At 33.2% G+C, this 16391-nt stretch overlaps 1 pseudogene; it reads left to right on the top strand.

Annotated features, from left to right (window-relative positions):
* The first annotated feature begins 4537 nt into the window (after window positions 1–4537).
* Window positions 4538–10947, top strand: LOC138338830 (receptor-like protein 11; annotated as a pseudogene).
* Window positions 10948–16391: the final 5444 nt, after the last annotated feature.

Here is a 16391-nt window from a genome sequence, read left to right as displayed (position 1 = left end):
AGAATTACATCAAAATCATCCATTTCTAAGATAACCAAATCTACATAAGTGTTGCTCCCCACAAAGTTCACCAAACAAGACCTATATACCTTTTCAACTACCACAGACTCACCCACCGGAGTAGAAACATGAATAGGCATATCAAGTAATTCACAATGTAAATTTAGACCATTAGCAAATGAGGAAGATACATAAGAAAATGTGGATCCAGGATCAGACAATACAGAAGCCATGCAATCATAAACCAGAAGATTACCTGTGATGGTAGCATCAGATGCCTCCGCTTCAGACCGCCCAGGGAAAGCGTAACAATGGTCCCTATCGTTTGTTTGTCCGTTGCCCCTACCATGTTTTGATGTAGTGGCTCCAGTTTACCCATCACCCCGGCCGTTCTGGTGACCACCATTACCTCGACTACCACGTCCTCCAGAATAACAGCCTCTACCATGACCACCTCTACCTCTAGCTATTGGGGGTCTATAACTCTGTTTGGGACAATTCCTCCTAATATGCCCAGTCTCCCCACATCCATAACACTATCTAGAGTCAAGCATAGGTCTCTCAGAGAAGTGTTGACCGGTCTGAGGTGGACCCCCAACTACAGTCTGTAGTGAAGACTGAATGGGTCGAACTGACTAACCTCCGGAACCCTGTCCTCTAGAATAAGAACCATTAAACTCACCCCCCTTTCGAAACCTCTTTGATGTCGATGCCATGGTGAATTCATCTGGATTCACTCCTTCCACCTCTACCACGAAATCTACCACTTCTTGGAAGGATTTTGCCGTAGCCGCTACCTGTAAGGCTGAAATCCGCAACTCTGACCTCAACCCCTTCCCAAAACGACGAATCCGCTCTTGTGGACTGAAACAAAGTTGGGTGGCATATCTGGATAGTGCACGAAACTTAGCCTCATATGCATTGACCGACATCCTACCTTGCTCTAGGCTCAAGAACTCATCCCTTTTCCTATCCCTCAAAGTCCGGGGGATATACTTCTCCATAAACAAGCTAGAGAATGAGGCCCAAGTCATAGGTGGTGCCTCCGTTGGTTGACACTCAACATGTGACCGCCACCACATTTTGGCGTTCCCTTTGAATTGGTAACTCACGAACTCAACACCACACCGTTCTACTATACACATCTTGTGTAGTAGCTCATGACAGTCAACCAGAAAATCGTAAGCATCCTCAGATTCAGAACCCTTGAAGACTGGAGGTTTCAATTTCAAGAACTTACTGAAAAGTTCATGCTGATCATTTGTCATTATAGGCCCAGTAGTCAGACGTGGAAACGTGCCTATGTCCAATGAGGCATCCATACGAGGAGCCATAGTGGCTGCATGTTGTACCTCTGAAACTGGAGGTGTTGTTGCAGAAAACACTGGAGGTGCCTGACCCTGATCAGACAACCCACTAAGATAAGCGAGAACCTGATTGATCATCTCTGGGGTAGGTTGGGGTGGCAATTCCTCATTTTTAACTTGTTCATTTTCCCCTTCCTCACCCTCTCTTACTACTTCTTCAGTCGGTGGAGGAGTCACTGCCCTAGTATCAGATGGGCTAGGTGCTCGTCCTCTTCCTCTAGAGGACGTCCTCCCACGACCTCTACCACGGCCTCTTGCCGTTGCTCTTCCTCGAGCTACAGCCCCAGTAGCTGGCTTAGATGCTTTTTTTCTTGCCGATGTTGATGTTGGCGCAGTCGTTGCTCTAGTTCTAACCATCTGCGAAATAGAGTGAAGATGGTCAGATACCAATTTGTATCACCTAGATACCAATTGGACCCAAGTAATAGCACGAAAGAAAGAATGAAAGAATTGAATTTTCCTAAAGTCTTATAGCCTCTCAAAGAAAAGTAAAGGCGTCCCCCTACCGTTCCTTAAGACTCTACTAGACTCGTTCTTGTGTGATGAGACCAACGAACCTAATGCTCTGATACCAAGTTTGTCACGACCCAAAACCGAGCCGCGACTGGCACCCACACTTACCCTCCTATGTGAGTGAACCAACCAATCTAAACCTTAACATTTCAATGTAATATCAACATAAAGTAATGCGGAAGACTTAAACTCATTAATAAAAACAAATTCAATAACTATTATTTCCCAAAATCTGGAAGTCATCATCACAAAAACATCTACTTCAAATTACTACATCTAAGAGTTTCTAAGAAGCTAAAAATACATAAAAGCTAGTCCATGCCGGAACTTCAAGGCATCAAGACATGAAAAGAAAGATCCACTCCAAGCTAGAAGCATTAGCTCACCCAGACATCCGGAGTAATGAAGACTTGGCTAAAGTTACTGTTGAGTCGAAGATGACGGCACGTTTGCTGCACTCCACAAATAAACAAGAAGAAAACATAAAAGTAGGGGTCAGTACAAAACACGGGTACTGACTAGATATCATCGGCCAACTCAAAATAGAAGTCAATATATACCAAGTAATATCGTAAAATCAACTATGATACACAACATGTAGCAACAGCAAGTACTATATCATTAACAATTACCGTCAAGTTCACACATGAGGACTCAAGCCTCAATATCATACTCATTTGGGAATTATGTTCATTAGATTGAGTATATTAACATCTTTCAAGATTCATTATCTTTATTTCTCTTGTATCGGTACGTGACACTCCGCTCCCTCATATTCCTTAATCCTCTTGTGTCGGTACATGACAGTCCAATCCCCTACTTCTATGTGTCGGAACGTGACACTCCGATCCCCTAAATCTACGTGCCAGTTCGTGACACCCGATCCCCTAAATCTATGTGTCGATTCGTGACACCCGATCCCCTAAATCTACATGTCGGTTCATGACACCCGATCCCCTAAACCTACATGTCGGTTCGTGACACCCGATCCCCTAAATCTATGTGTCGGTTCGTGACACCTGATCCCCTAAATCTACGTGTCGGTTCGTGACACCCGATCCCCTAATCTCCTTCTATCAATTCATCAAGCCTTCTTTCTTACCAAGGCATCATCAATCTCATTATTTTAGTTCATCACGCCTTCCTTTAAACCAAGGCCTCATCATTAACAAAAAGATTAAGGTTTTTCAAGATTTGGAATTCAATAACTTCATCATGCTTATATAATCACAATTATATAATTACATTCATGCAAGCATACAATTAAGCACATAGCAGGGTTTACAATATTATAAATACATATCATTGGCTATTAAGAGTTTACTGCGAATATCGTAAGAGAAACCATAACCTACCTCCACCGAAGATTAGTGATCAAGCAAGCAATTTCCCAAGCTTTGTTTCTCTTCGTTTCTCGTTCGACTCTCTCTCTCTTTCTCTTGTTCTTTCTATTTTCTTTATTCAAAACCCTCTTTCTTTTACCCTAATTAGCATATAATTAAGAATAAAAGATGGCAATAATAACCCACTAATTAACTTAAGGTTACCTCTTTTAACCCCCAAGTAATTAGACTTATTAACATTAACCCACTAACTATATAATTAAAGCAGGAATAGTCAAAAACGTCCCTTCAAACAATTAAGGAAATTCGACTCAGACTGGAATTACGCAACCTGCGACGGCCCGTCGTGCCTGCGACGGTCCGTCCTGCAGGTCGTCGCAAGATTCAGAGACTCAATTTCCACCAAAAAGTCTGTGACGGTCTGTCACACATGTGACGGTCCGTCCTACCATTTAGTTACGAAGTTCAGAGAGTCGATTTTCAGTACCCAATTTCAGATTTTTCTAAGTGTTTTGAAACGAGACCCTGCGACGGTCCGTCGTGCCCATGACGATCCGTCGTATGGTCCGTCGCCTCAGCCTGTTTTTCCAGAAATAAAATCTGCTGTTCAAAATGACTAAACAGGTCGTTACATTGATATACTTTTACATTTAAGGTTTTTTCATTGTGACCCCAAGTCATTTATGACTTACAAGACTAACAGTTGGTCACCTGATTGTTCATTTTTTTGCGAGTTTTTGTATTTTTGTGCTTTTGAAACTTGCACAGTTAACTTTGGTCAAGTGTAGATAAATAGTCTCAGAATGCAATTTCGGTGTTTCTGTTAGCTCCTGAACATTGATTTTGGTCTAGTAGAACGTTACGTTTGGGTCCCATGATTCTAACTCATTTCAAACAACCTTGTGGCTTTTGGCTTCAATAGAGCCTTGGGTATGCGACCCACTTTTTGTTAAGACTACCTCCATTGACAATTTTTTGTATCTCCATTGAGTTTGGAGTGATCAATCTTGTGGGGTAATATAGTTTGAGTATGTGCACGAGTTTTCAAACAAATCTCGGGCACTAGAGTGGAGTCTATAAGAATTTAGATAAACTTTCTTGTGCGTAATGCTAGTTTTCATACCCCAAACTTGAGGGCCACAACTATCACCTAATGCCAAAAAATAGGCCTAAGCCGACCTTGTTAACCACTTTATAATTGAGCATTGGTAGCCGCGCAAAGGCCTCATTCCACATCTCTACAAAGAAAAGAAATACTCCTAAAAGTTTATGTAAAGCATTAACCAGCTAGTTTAAAAGCATGATTTGCCATCGATGCCAAGCAAACACTCTATGTGGGCCATCAAAGCCACCATGTTCTCTATACAGAAGCTGAAAACAGGTATGTGACTAATCATAAGTCAAGATGTTATTAAACATCACCCAACCACAAAGCAAGGCCAACATGGTAACAACATAGCTATACAACCTAATACGCTAGTCTACAAACCTCTATGAATATAAAATATTGATGGGATAAGGCCCTAGCATACCTAAAATCTATAAACAACAAAATAAGCAAAACTCTACAACTTTGAAACACCTCGTAAAAAATTACTGAACCAATCAGTTGGATAGGAAGCTATGCTACTGGACATGCTTGTCTGGTTGCCACTCAAGACATGCAGGCATGAATGTAGCTCACCTCGGCAAGGAGATTCAGTACAAAATAATGCACCGATCATGTAAGGTAAACAGAAACTGAAAATAAAGTATTAATATTGAACGCAAAGGGCCGGGTGAATCGCAAGTACAATACCTTGTCTCCCTGTAATAAGACAATATAAACACAAAAGAAATAACCTAACCAGACCTCTACAAATCTAACAAGTACGAACATCAACGATCTCTACAAATCTTAACGAACACAAACAATCATTATATACCCACATTAGCCCCTTACCTCGATCCTAATGACAATTTGATCTGAACTATTTGAATGTGCATGTTCCATGAATAACTGCAAGTCTGAGTCTCTGTGACACCTTACATATATGTTGCCCTTTAGGTACAACCTAGCTGGTAGTTTCAAAGAATTGGTAGATTTTGAGAGAATATGAAGTTTTGCAAAGGGTTTCAAAATTAGAGGGAAACATATAAAGGGTTGAAGGAGGGGTGGGGAAGTTTTGGAAATTAAATTTACCGTATAGGAAAATGAAATAATATAATATAATGTCGTTAATAGTAGATTGTCTCATTTCTATGATATAATGGTGACTCAATTATTGATAATTATCTAAAGTCGTGTTTTTCTTCTTTTGTAATGAGAAGGTCACTCAACTTTGTTGATATCTCTTCAGAAGTATCCTTATTAATTTTTAAACGAGCAAAAATATGATATGAAATTATATTTAATTTGTACGGTCTTTTAATTCTTTGTTTTTTTAAAAAAAAATCTACACTCATCAATAACTCAACCTAGCTATAACTCGTAACTTAAATTAAGCATATTCACTTGGAAAAATCATGAGGAAAAATTTGATTTTTGTTATCACCAAAACTGATGGCATGGGTATATTTTTTAAAAAATAATATCCATGGATACTTTTAGCACATTTATTGTAAAATCTCCCTAATTTAAATAACCAGGAAGAAGATAATATTTTGAAGAGTCATTTTTGGAAAGCATTGAAAACTAGAAAATTTGTTAAGTATGTTAAGTTGAGTTACTTAAAACGACCATAACTTCAATATTAGGTTGATTAAGGTATGTTTCAATCTAATTTAGGAAAAATTTTTAGAGTTTGTACGGGTGAAATATGCAAATCTGAAGTTGGGTTGCTCAAATAAGGACGGTCTAATCTGGATTTTTGAAGGGTAGTTTAGTCTTTTCCTTACCCAATTACAGTTTTTCATTTTTAGTAAGTTACTAGTTTTAGGGCACCTTTGTTGCACGTGTGTCCAATATTGCTAGCATATTTATTAAAAAAACAATAAGTTAATATCAAAAATATGTGGAAAGAGTAATATAAATTTTAAGAAAGAAAGTACAAATTGAATTTGACAAATAATTAAGTTACTTAAATGACTTAGTTGTTCAATACAAAATACTAAGGATTGCCTAAACTTAGAAAAAATTATTAAATTTGGTTACATAGGTGCAATGTGTAATCAAATAACAAATATGTGGCTGTTTGTAAAACTACAACATGGCATGATAAAATATAAGTTGTGAGAAAATTTCCAAAATTAATGTTGCTACAAATATTTCTAAAGAATCTTACCTCAAATTAAGCACAAATACAATATGTATACACATTTTGAAGTGTAAGAATATAACTAACATTTTTTGGTAATACAATTGTAGGAATAAGTTTATAAAGCTAGTATCCTAAATCAACATTTTAAACCATCATAACATATAATTAAAAAGCAATTATTTATATGGAAGAAAATAAATATCAACCTCAGTACGAGATTTGAACTACTCTAGGAGATTCATATTTTTATGTAAATATGTCATATTTCTAAGATTATTCTGATGTTGGGAGTGTGATGAAACAAAGCATAATTATTCTATTTATCACTCTTTTATAAGTAAAATTTTAACATAAAAATTTATATTGAATGTGAGCCCTTAATAATTTATAAGAATGTGAATGGTCAATTTTTATTTTTAAGCAGAAAAGTCTATGTAAGGTTGATTATCATTACCATTATATAGTATTTATTAACAATACATTAATCAATCAAATACACTCCAACATTCCATATTCTCCTTATCCATTATTTAGCCATTATTGCATTTACAATAAATAATGCATCAACTTGAAAATTAAGGGCACAATGATAATTCCATTTTGAGTTAGGATCTTTTTCTTTATAAAAAATATATGTGTATGGACTTTCTCTTTCTTTATCATAAGTATCCAAAATCTAATGCATAGTATCTCCTACCATCTAAAATAATCATTTTAAATCTATAAAGAAAAATTATTATATTTGAATCCACACTAAAATTATAAGTCTGCAATATACTAAAAGATCAGTAACAATGTATACACATGTCATTTTCTTCTCAAAATCTTTAAGGGTAAACTCCTCGATCTTTGTTTGACGTCCTGACGCCTCATTTATCAGCAAGTCAAAATCATTAAAGTTCAAGCTTGATAAAAGAGATTCAACTTTTATTCCTACAAAATACCTCAAAAAGATTCTTACCTCTATTTTGTAATTTTTCAGTGTTACATAATTTAGCCTCCGACTAAACCTATAAGTATTTTTATCCACATCTTAAACTACATAAAATTTGTATTCAAGAAAACAAACTTATAATTAGCACGTCAAAAATCTCACTATTGGATTAGTTAGAGAAAAGCTACATACTGAAGTGCAAAAAAGAACTGTGTAATAGAGCAAAAATACCAAAACTGTTAAAGGTAACAAAAAGAAAAACAATTTTTTTTTACCTTATTTTGGAATGAGGAAATGAAAACTAACTTGAATATGAAAGGAAGTGTCCTGCTTTATTATTTACATTTATATTTATAATAAGTAATACAATTTGTAACTTGCATAGAAATAATAAATACTCTAACAAATTAGTAGTAAGTGTTTAAATTGTCAGTATTGTTTTATTTGATAAATTTGTGATGACCTTTTATTGTTAATTCATACGAAAATCACATAATTAATTTGATAAAAATAATTATAATAACTAAATAAAAGATTTTTTTAATGCTTTTTCTTTAAAATTTTGTACATGAATATGAAGAAAATTGTTCATGATTAAAGGATAAAAATGTCCAGAAACTTTTAATGAACATTTTGATAATTGAACTTTCAATTTATAATCTGTCTACTTTTAGAATAGAAATATAACATATGCACCAATTGAAAATTTAGAAATTGGTATACCAGAAAATGAAAATTATGCTTCGTAGATTTAACTACAATGAATATAAATTTACTATTATGTTATTATTCTATAGGTGATATTTATTATTAAATGTAATATTAATATAATAACTCTTTTTAGAGCGTTTTAAAATGTAAAACAATTGATAAGTATAAAAACAGAAAATATAAAGGTAACAAAAAAAAGTTTTGGTAGTTCACAAGGTGTAGTGTAAACATTTTCACCTTAAAAAAAGATGAAAACTATAATACTATAATGAAATAACGATTACCAGGAGAAAGGAAAGAAACTATTAGCAGAAGAAAGATAAGAAATTATTTATTATCAGTACTTTAACCGTATAGAATCTGCACAAATAATAAAAAACATAATCACACGGTTCTTCAAAGTTAAGTGGAAATAATATTATTCCAAATAATCTTAATACAACAAATGTATATAACCACATATATAGATACTCACAAAGAAGACAAAAAACACTAGAGAAAAAGCAGCAATCAATATGCATTAGATTAAAAAGTCTTTTAATTTGAAGTTAGAAACTTCCCACTTATAATAATACTAGTCATGGGAACATGCATTGCACGTTTGTCCCCTAATTGACATTATCCTTTTGTATATAAGTTTGACATAAGAATATAACTCTTCACAAATATAGCATGAAAATCTTGTGGAAGATGTTGGAGGCTTGACAATACTTCATAAAAAATAAACTTTTTATTATATCAGAAGAATTAATATATCTTAATTACTAAACTCAGGTTTAGTAATCCAAAAAGAAATTGACTACGTATAAAGAAAAATATTACAAAATGTCTAAGTGGTGTAACATCAACTTTATAGAAAAAATTACAAATTCAAATAGAAAAGAAAGAAAAGTAAATAAAGACATGACATCCATAAATGAACACATCAGTAGATGTTTTTCTTCCTACTATGATCATCATATTTTCTTCAGTTTAAGCAACACTTCGAGATTATATCAGACCCTAGTTACAGATGTGCTACAACTACTTTCCCTAAAATAAAGCCTTGGAATGGCACAAGGGAATGTTGTACTTAGGATGTAGTCACTTGTCATGACATGTTAACCAGTCATGTTATAGCACTCGACCTTAGTTGTAGTCAGCTTCGTGGAACTTTTAATCCCAATAGTAGCCTCTTTAAACTTTATCATTTTCAGACACTAAACCTTGCTTACAGTCACTTCAATTATTCTTCTTCAATCCCACATAACATTGGCCAATTGAGGAATTTGAGGCTTCTCAACCTTTTTCATTCTTACTTTAGTGCGAAAATCCCAACAGAAATCTCATACTTTTCCAATTTTGTTTCAATTGATCTTTCTCCTCCTTATAAGTATGGATTACAACTTGATCTGAGAACATTTGAGGCAACGCTTCACAACGTGACTAATCTGGAGGTACTAGCTCTCTTTTGTCATCATCACATCTCCGATACCTGTCAATATTTATTCTTCCTTAAAGTACATGGATCTTGAATATTCTAATCTGTAAGGTGTTCTCACTGAGAAATTTTTCCTTCTACCAAAATTGGAAAGGCTCAATTGAGTGGGAATGATCTTGTCAAAGGAGTTTTGCCAAAGATCCACCCGAGCAACACTCTTTTGGACATATATACAACTGGATTTAAGCTATAGTCAACTCAGTGGTTCTTTTCCTCAATCACTTGTGAATCTCACAAACCTTTATAGGCTTGACCTTTCATCAAATAAAACCACCGTTGATGAGGGAACAAGTAACACCTTTCCTAGTCTTGCAATTTCGGACTTATTATCTTGTGAACTAAAGAATTTTCCATACTTCTTGATAAATGTAAAGAATCTTTCATGTTTGGATATTTCTAAAAATAAGATTTGGGGTCAAATCCCTAAGTGGTTTAGTAGTATGAGGTGTGACGCATTGCGGTTCCTAAATATTTCACATAATTCATTTACAAGAATTTAATTACTATAACCTATATTATCTTGATCTTAAATTTAACATTCTTCCGGGTCCATTACCTTCATCCATTTGTTACATGAACAAGCTTAAATTTCTAGATTTATCACAGAACAACTTCAGTAATTTGATTCCAAGTTGCTTGGAAAGTATGACTAATATAGTGGCGTTGGACTTAAGAAGTAATAATTTCACAGGGAGTAGTCCACCGTTATGTGCGCAGAGTACTTCATTGAGAAACATTGTCCGGAATGGTAACCAATTTGAACGACCTGTGCAGATGTCGTTGGTCAATTATGATGGTCTAGAAATCCTTGATGTGCATAACAACACTATAGATGACACATTTATAGCTTGGCTAGGAACTCTTGATCAGCTGCAGATCCTTATACTAAAGTTGAACAAGTTCCATGGACCTACAAGTACTTATAAGACTAAGTTTTTCTTTTCAAAGTTGCAAACTTTTTATCTTTCTCGTAATGAATTAAGTGGCTCACTTCCTACAAAAGATTTGGAAACCACAAGGTAATGATTAAATTATCCAAAGGCAACATCAAATATATGAAACTGCTACTTTAGAGTGAACATAGCAACATAATAATTGAGGGTTCAGTGAGGTCGTATATACAAATAGTCAGCAATGAAGTGTATAAGGATTCATTGAGTTTGGTGACCAAAGAAAACAATATGGATCTAGAAAGAATCAGCAGCACAATTATGACAGTCAGAGATATATCAAACAAACATTTTGAAGGTGTCATTTCGAAAGAACTAATCGAACTTGGTTTGGTTTGGTACTCAATGTATCCCACAACAATCTCGAAGGTCATATTTCAATGGAAAGGGAGGAAATTGAATATGCGTAAAGCGTTATCTATCTTGGGATCGGCTCACTGGAAAGATTCCCACCGAATTGACAAATATCTAAACCACTCTCTGCCTCAGATAGGTGTAATAACTGGAATTCCAGTCTTAAAAGCAGTTATTGCACCTAAAGGATTCAAGTCATGATAATTTCTGAAAGCAGTTATTGCACCTAAGGGATTCAAGTCATGATAATTTATGAAAGTAGTTATTGCACCTATTGAATCCAAAAAATCAGTATGAGTTTGCTTGGCTTTCGAACATCTAGAAACATATAACAATGGTTTCCGCCAGGAGCAAACTAATAATGCATTATCATATAACTACGGCAGTACATGGAATATAACTTGTCAAAAACAACAAATAGATGAAACAAATAAGCTACATAAACACATGCACAGTAAACAAGGAATGCCGAGCAGATTTTAATAGATAAGGAGAGGATTATGTTTTTTTACCTGGCAATGATCCATGTATTTGTTTTTGGCAAGATGAGAGAAACAAAATAATGTGATCACATGTTGTTGGAGACATTTATATAGATCAGTACAATATCTGAAAAGGTTTTGGAATACCTAGTAATTAAAGCAATGAAGTTGAAAAAAGGGACTTTTACAGTGATGGAGGACTGTTCAGAAGCAATTACACGTTTTTGGGTGATTTAATTAGGGATGAGAGTTTCAGCAAATTAATTTTTTTATAAATTAATATTTAGTTAATATTGTAGGGAAAAATGGTAATTACACTTTGAAGTTACAATCTTCCCACTTATAATAATACTAGAGGGTGTTTTACGGTCGTGAAAAACATGGTATCAAAGCATAAAGTTTATGATGTCTCATACCCATGTCTAGTAGAGTCTTGTTATTCAGTGTGAGTCACAACACATCTATGAGAGAGAGGCTATAGGACGTTAGGAAGTTTCACTTTCTTCGTTACTCTTCTGTCGTGCCATAGAGCTTTACTCCCTAAAATCTCTTTCTTATTCCTTGTCCGGCGGACATCTAGATATGACTACTTGAATGGCTAATGCTTCAGTAATTGAGGGAGAAAAAGGTAAGTGGAGATGATTTTGTTATAATGTGGCTAGCTAGGCAAGAGTTGTTATGGTAGAATGAAATCTTTTGTTTGGATGAGTTGCTTTATTGTTATGTGTTATGTTTGCATAAGGTCGTGATGAAGTTTTAAGGTTTATTTAAAATTTTTGAGGTATATTTGTGTTAAGTGATGCCTAGAGATGTTGTGTAAGTAGACTCCTGTAAAGGATAGTATAAGTGTAAATTACCTTTGGATAGAATAACTTGAGTAATGAGTGTAAAGGTTAAAGTGATGACTTTTTTTCGACCATAGAATTAAAGGAAGTGATGTTGCAAAGATTTTGTGCGGTCTTACTCCCTATGTAAGGGATAATTTTCTTAGATAGTATCATCTAATGTCCTTGATGTTATGAATTAGGCTTTCTTGATAATCTCACCTTAATAGGTGTAGTGAGTTTGATGAGTTTAGTCCCATTCTAGTAATCATGTGAGTCATGAGTTGAACCGGTAAGGTTGCTTATGAGTAAGACTGCTTATATGAGAACCTCTCTAATTTTAATATACCAATTGGGATCTTAGACCGCCAAGTCAAGAAATAGAAGAATTAAAGAGTTCTTCATTGAGAATGTAGAAGAGTGGGTACTTAGTAAAGGGTTTTAGTTAAATGTTCTTAATTAGGAGGCCAAGGGCCAATGAGATGTCACAATATTATTATGTTCCTTTCTATTCCTCCTCTAGCTCAAAGATGACAAGTTCACTTTGATACATTTTATGATATGCACTCTTGGTTGATATATGTGTCTTAGGGTTCCTTTATCCCTTAGAGTTACTCTTGTTAAATTTTGTAGTGTTTGGAAGCATGATCACTAGACATCTATTGTTTTTTTAGGTTATAATGAATCATGGTAATGCTTTGATTTTGTGGAAAGGAGTAATATTTGAGTTTTAGTAATGGTGTTTACTCCCAAGGGAAAGATCATGTGCTTAGATAACAACGTTTATTTAAGAAATTTCTGATATCCCCATCCCTTTCTTCTATTCCTATTCAACCTTGATACCAAGAGTTTGCTTTTGGACATGTTCCATGTCTAGGATTCCTGAGTAATTTCGAGATTTCCATTATCTCCTTATAACGTGCATGTTTTTGAAGGATTAATATTTTTCCTAAATTGAGTTTTTCATGAGTTACAGGTTCCTCATGTTGATATGTATCTAGTATAAGTTATCTATATGCTTCATGAGTTTAAATATAGAGAATGCGTATATGGTATTGTGTGAAGAATTGTACAGAATGCTTTATGATGAAATATGAGCATGATTTGAGTTAGAGAAGATCATTCATCTTATGAATTATCATATTAGAAATGTTAATTTTTTGATGCATAATGAGTTTGTAGATGTAGTTCCTACAATCTTGTGTTGCATTGAACTTATTGATGTGGAATTGATGTTTCCTCCTAATTTTCTGCATTGTTTGTGATGTTGCATGCATGTTGGGATTCTAGTCTTGTGTCCTTCCCTTAATGTGTTCAAAGCGTCATTGGACGGTGAATGTTTTTAAGTGAGGGATAATGTAACGATTCACAAAATGATAGGTTGAACTAAAGCCCAATGTATGAACCTTATATGTTTATGTATAAATTAAAGATATAAAAAGGTACAAAATGCTTTCTTAAACATTTCGTTAGATATTTTGTCCAAGTCCATATATGGAAGCACATTCGTAAATATTATTTTTAAGTTAAATTAGAAAGTAGGTATATTTCATATTATTTCTAAATAACTACATAAGGAATTTTGAATTAAAATATCCCCAAAATAAATCACTTTCACAAAGAGCCACTTCAAATAAAACATTCATCTTCCTCCAATATTTCTCTCTCTAAACTCAAGGAAGATGAAGAAGTCACGAATGTTTGGATTTGAGGATTTCAAAAGATTTTCTTCATCAATTTTCTTAAATTTTTCTTAATATAGATATGTTGATTCTTCATCCTTGATTTTATATTTCTTTCATGGAGTGCAATCAAAAAGAATTTCAAAATTTTTCAAAGATCAAAACCCTATTTTCAAATCTAAGCATGGGTTCAATGCTAAAACGTTTTCAAAGCATTTATACTGATGAATTAAGGTTTAATAGATGATTATAAGTTGTTTTTACATTAAATTCCTTCAAGAACCCATGATTCTTCCTACACTCTTTTATTTTGTAAACTGGTTAATTATGAAAGTATAATGAATAGTAATTGTTTATATGAAATTATTTTATGAAGTCATGGCATCAATTATATATTATTGTGGTGAATTATCGATGTATTGGTGATATGAGGATCATTACCTAAAAGGGAAGTAATGGATGAGTTTATTTTGAATTGCTTATGTGGATGATGAAGGATGTCAATTGTCTTACCTCTTTTAGTACCTTGAATCTATGGGTTTAGATTGATCATTAATGACATACAATTGTGATAGATTGATGTGTGATCCGCTTATGGTCGAGGTGTTTAGTTATTGATTACGAATGGATTCATCCACTTATGGTGGAGGTGCTTACATTATGGTATATGTTGAATTGTATATAGTGCTATTGTGGAAGAGTTATATTCACATGACATATAATATGATTATATGAGTATACACATACAATGAATGAATGAACTAATTGAATTACGATTATGTACATATCTAGTATAATGAATGTGGATGTGTTCAGTTTCATGGTCTATAAGTTCATGAATACAATATATGAAGATTATGCATGATTATGATAGTATGAACATGCTTATGAACACTTTGAGAGGGAAGTGTATATCATGGTAATGTTGTTATTGTTTCTTCATAGTAGAGACAATTAAGTACACACTACATGCATAAATATGATTATGGTTATCCTATTGTGTTGGTTGAAAGATAGTTCTCATGAAAATACAATGAATGTATGTAAAATGATTTCTCATATGTATTTTAGGATTCTCAAAGTGAAAGGTAGTTGTCACCTTATTGAATCAATGAGCTACGTTATGAATTTTATTGAATCAAGGCTTAAGTATTCCTTCACACATGTTTATACAATATATATACTATTCACTAGTCTTTGCGCACGTGCAAAGCACGTGTACCCTATTAATTAATATTTCATTTTTTTAAATGACACAAGTATAAAATATATAAATACGGCATAAAGAAGATTTTTTATAAAAATAATCATAAACTTGAAACAATGAAGGGTGACATGTATATTCCAAATTTTGTGAATTAATTGAAATGTCAAGTAATATTAACCTATTATCAAATATAGATATGAAAACCATATATTTATTCACCGGTCATTTGTATTACATACACTTGTATTATATATATGCATGACTTTTCAATTTAATTGGTACCATAAAAGTGAGGTTAAATCATATTATTTTAATTGTTACCATAAAAGTGGCATTACTACGATGACTTTCTGAAAGTTAATGTCTCTATGATCCTATACTATGTGTTGACAGTAATATCTACATTTCTTAAAAGATGAAAAAGTTCGTCAAAGAACCAACAAAAAATTGAAATCCCAAGATAAAAAATAGAAAACTATCACATAACGTATAAAATTGAGCAATATCTCGAGAATACATTTCAAAATTACTAAAAATAGTCAAAAAATAAATATAAAGAAACATTCAATGATACAACATATTAACAAGACCACACAAAAAAAAGTAACTGTGTAAACCTCTTCTAGTCTAGATTGAAACCATAATGAGGCTAAGCATATCAAATACCATAAAACTGGAAAAAAAAGTTGATATTCAAAGAATACATCAAAATCTAATATTAAGAAAGAAGAATCAAAAGCAAATAACACTAAAAAGATCACACAAAATTAACAAATTGTATTACAGATTCTTAGCACAATTTGATGGAAACAAGATCAAAAACATTAAAAAAACATATTAAAATATAATAAACAAAATCAAGATTAAATAAATAAAATAATAAAATAGAAAAAACATAAAGATTCAATATGAATGAAATTACCTTTAGTGTCTATACTACTTCTTGTATATCTTTTCTCTATTAACTACAAAGGTGATAAAGAAATAATCACTGACACAGTTCCAAGCCAAAATTAAATTGATTTTGATAAAGAAGAATTGATATACACATTTATTAAGAAAAATACAACTTTTGGTCTTTCATCTTCTTGTAACTATTTCCCAAAAGAATTTGAACCATTGTGTCTAGAGGCATGAATTTAAATAAGAAAATATTATCTAATATTAAATTAATTATATATTAATATTTATTTAGTTTAGAGATAAAATAAGGACAAAATAGTAATTCAACTTTTAAGTTGAGAGCTTCATGCTTATAATAATATATGATATGATATATTCATCCACATGTGCATTTTTTTCACA

Source organism: Solanum lycopersicum, chromosome 10 (assembly GCF_036512215.1).
Source record: "Solanum lycopersicum chromosome 10, SLM_r2.1".
In the NCBI taxonomy this organism is placed as follows: Eukaryota; Viridiplantae; Streptophyta; class Magnoliopsida; order Solanales; family Solanaceae; genus Solanum; species Solanum lycopersicum.
Note: the sequence above shows the minus strand (reverse complement) of the source record. Positions and strands in the feature narration are given on the sequence as shown.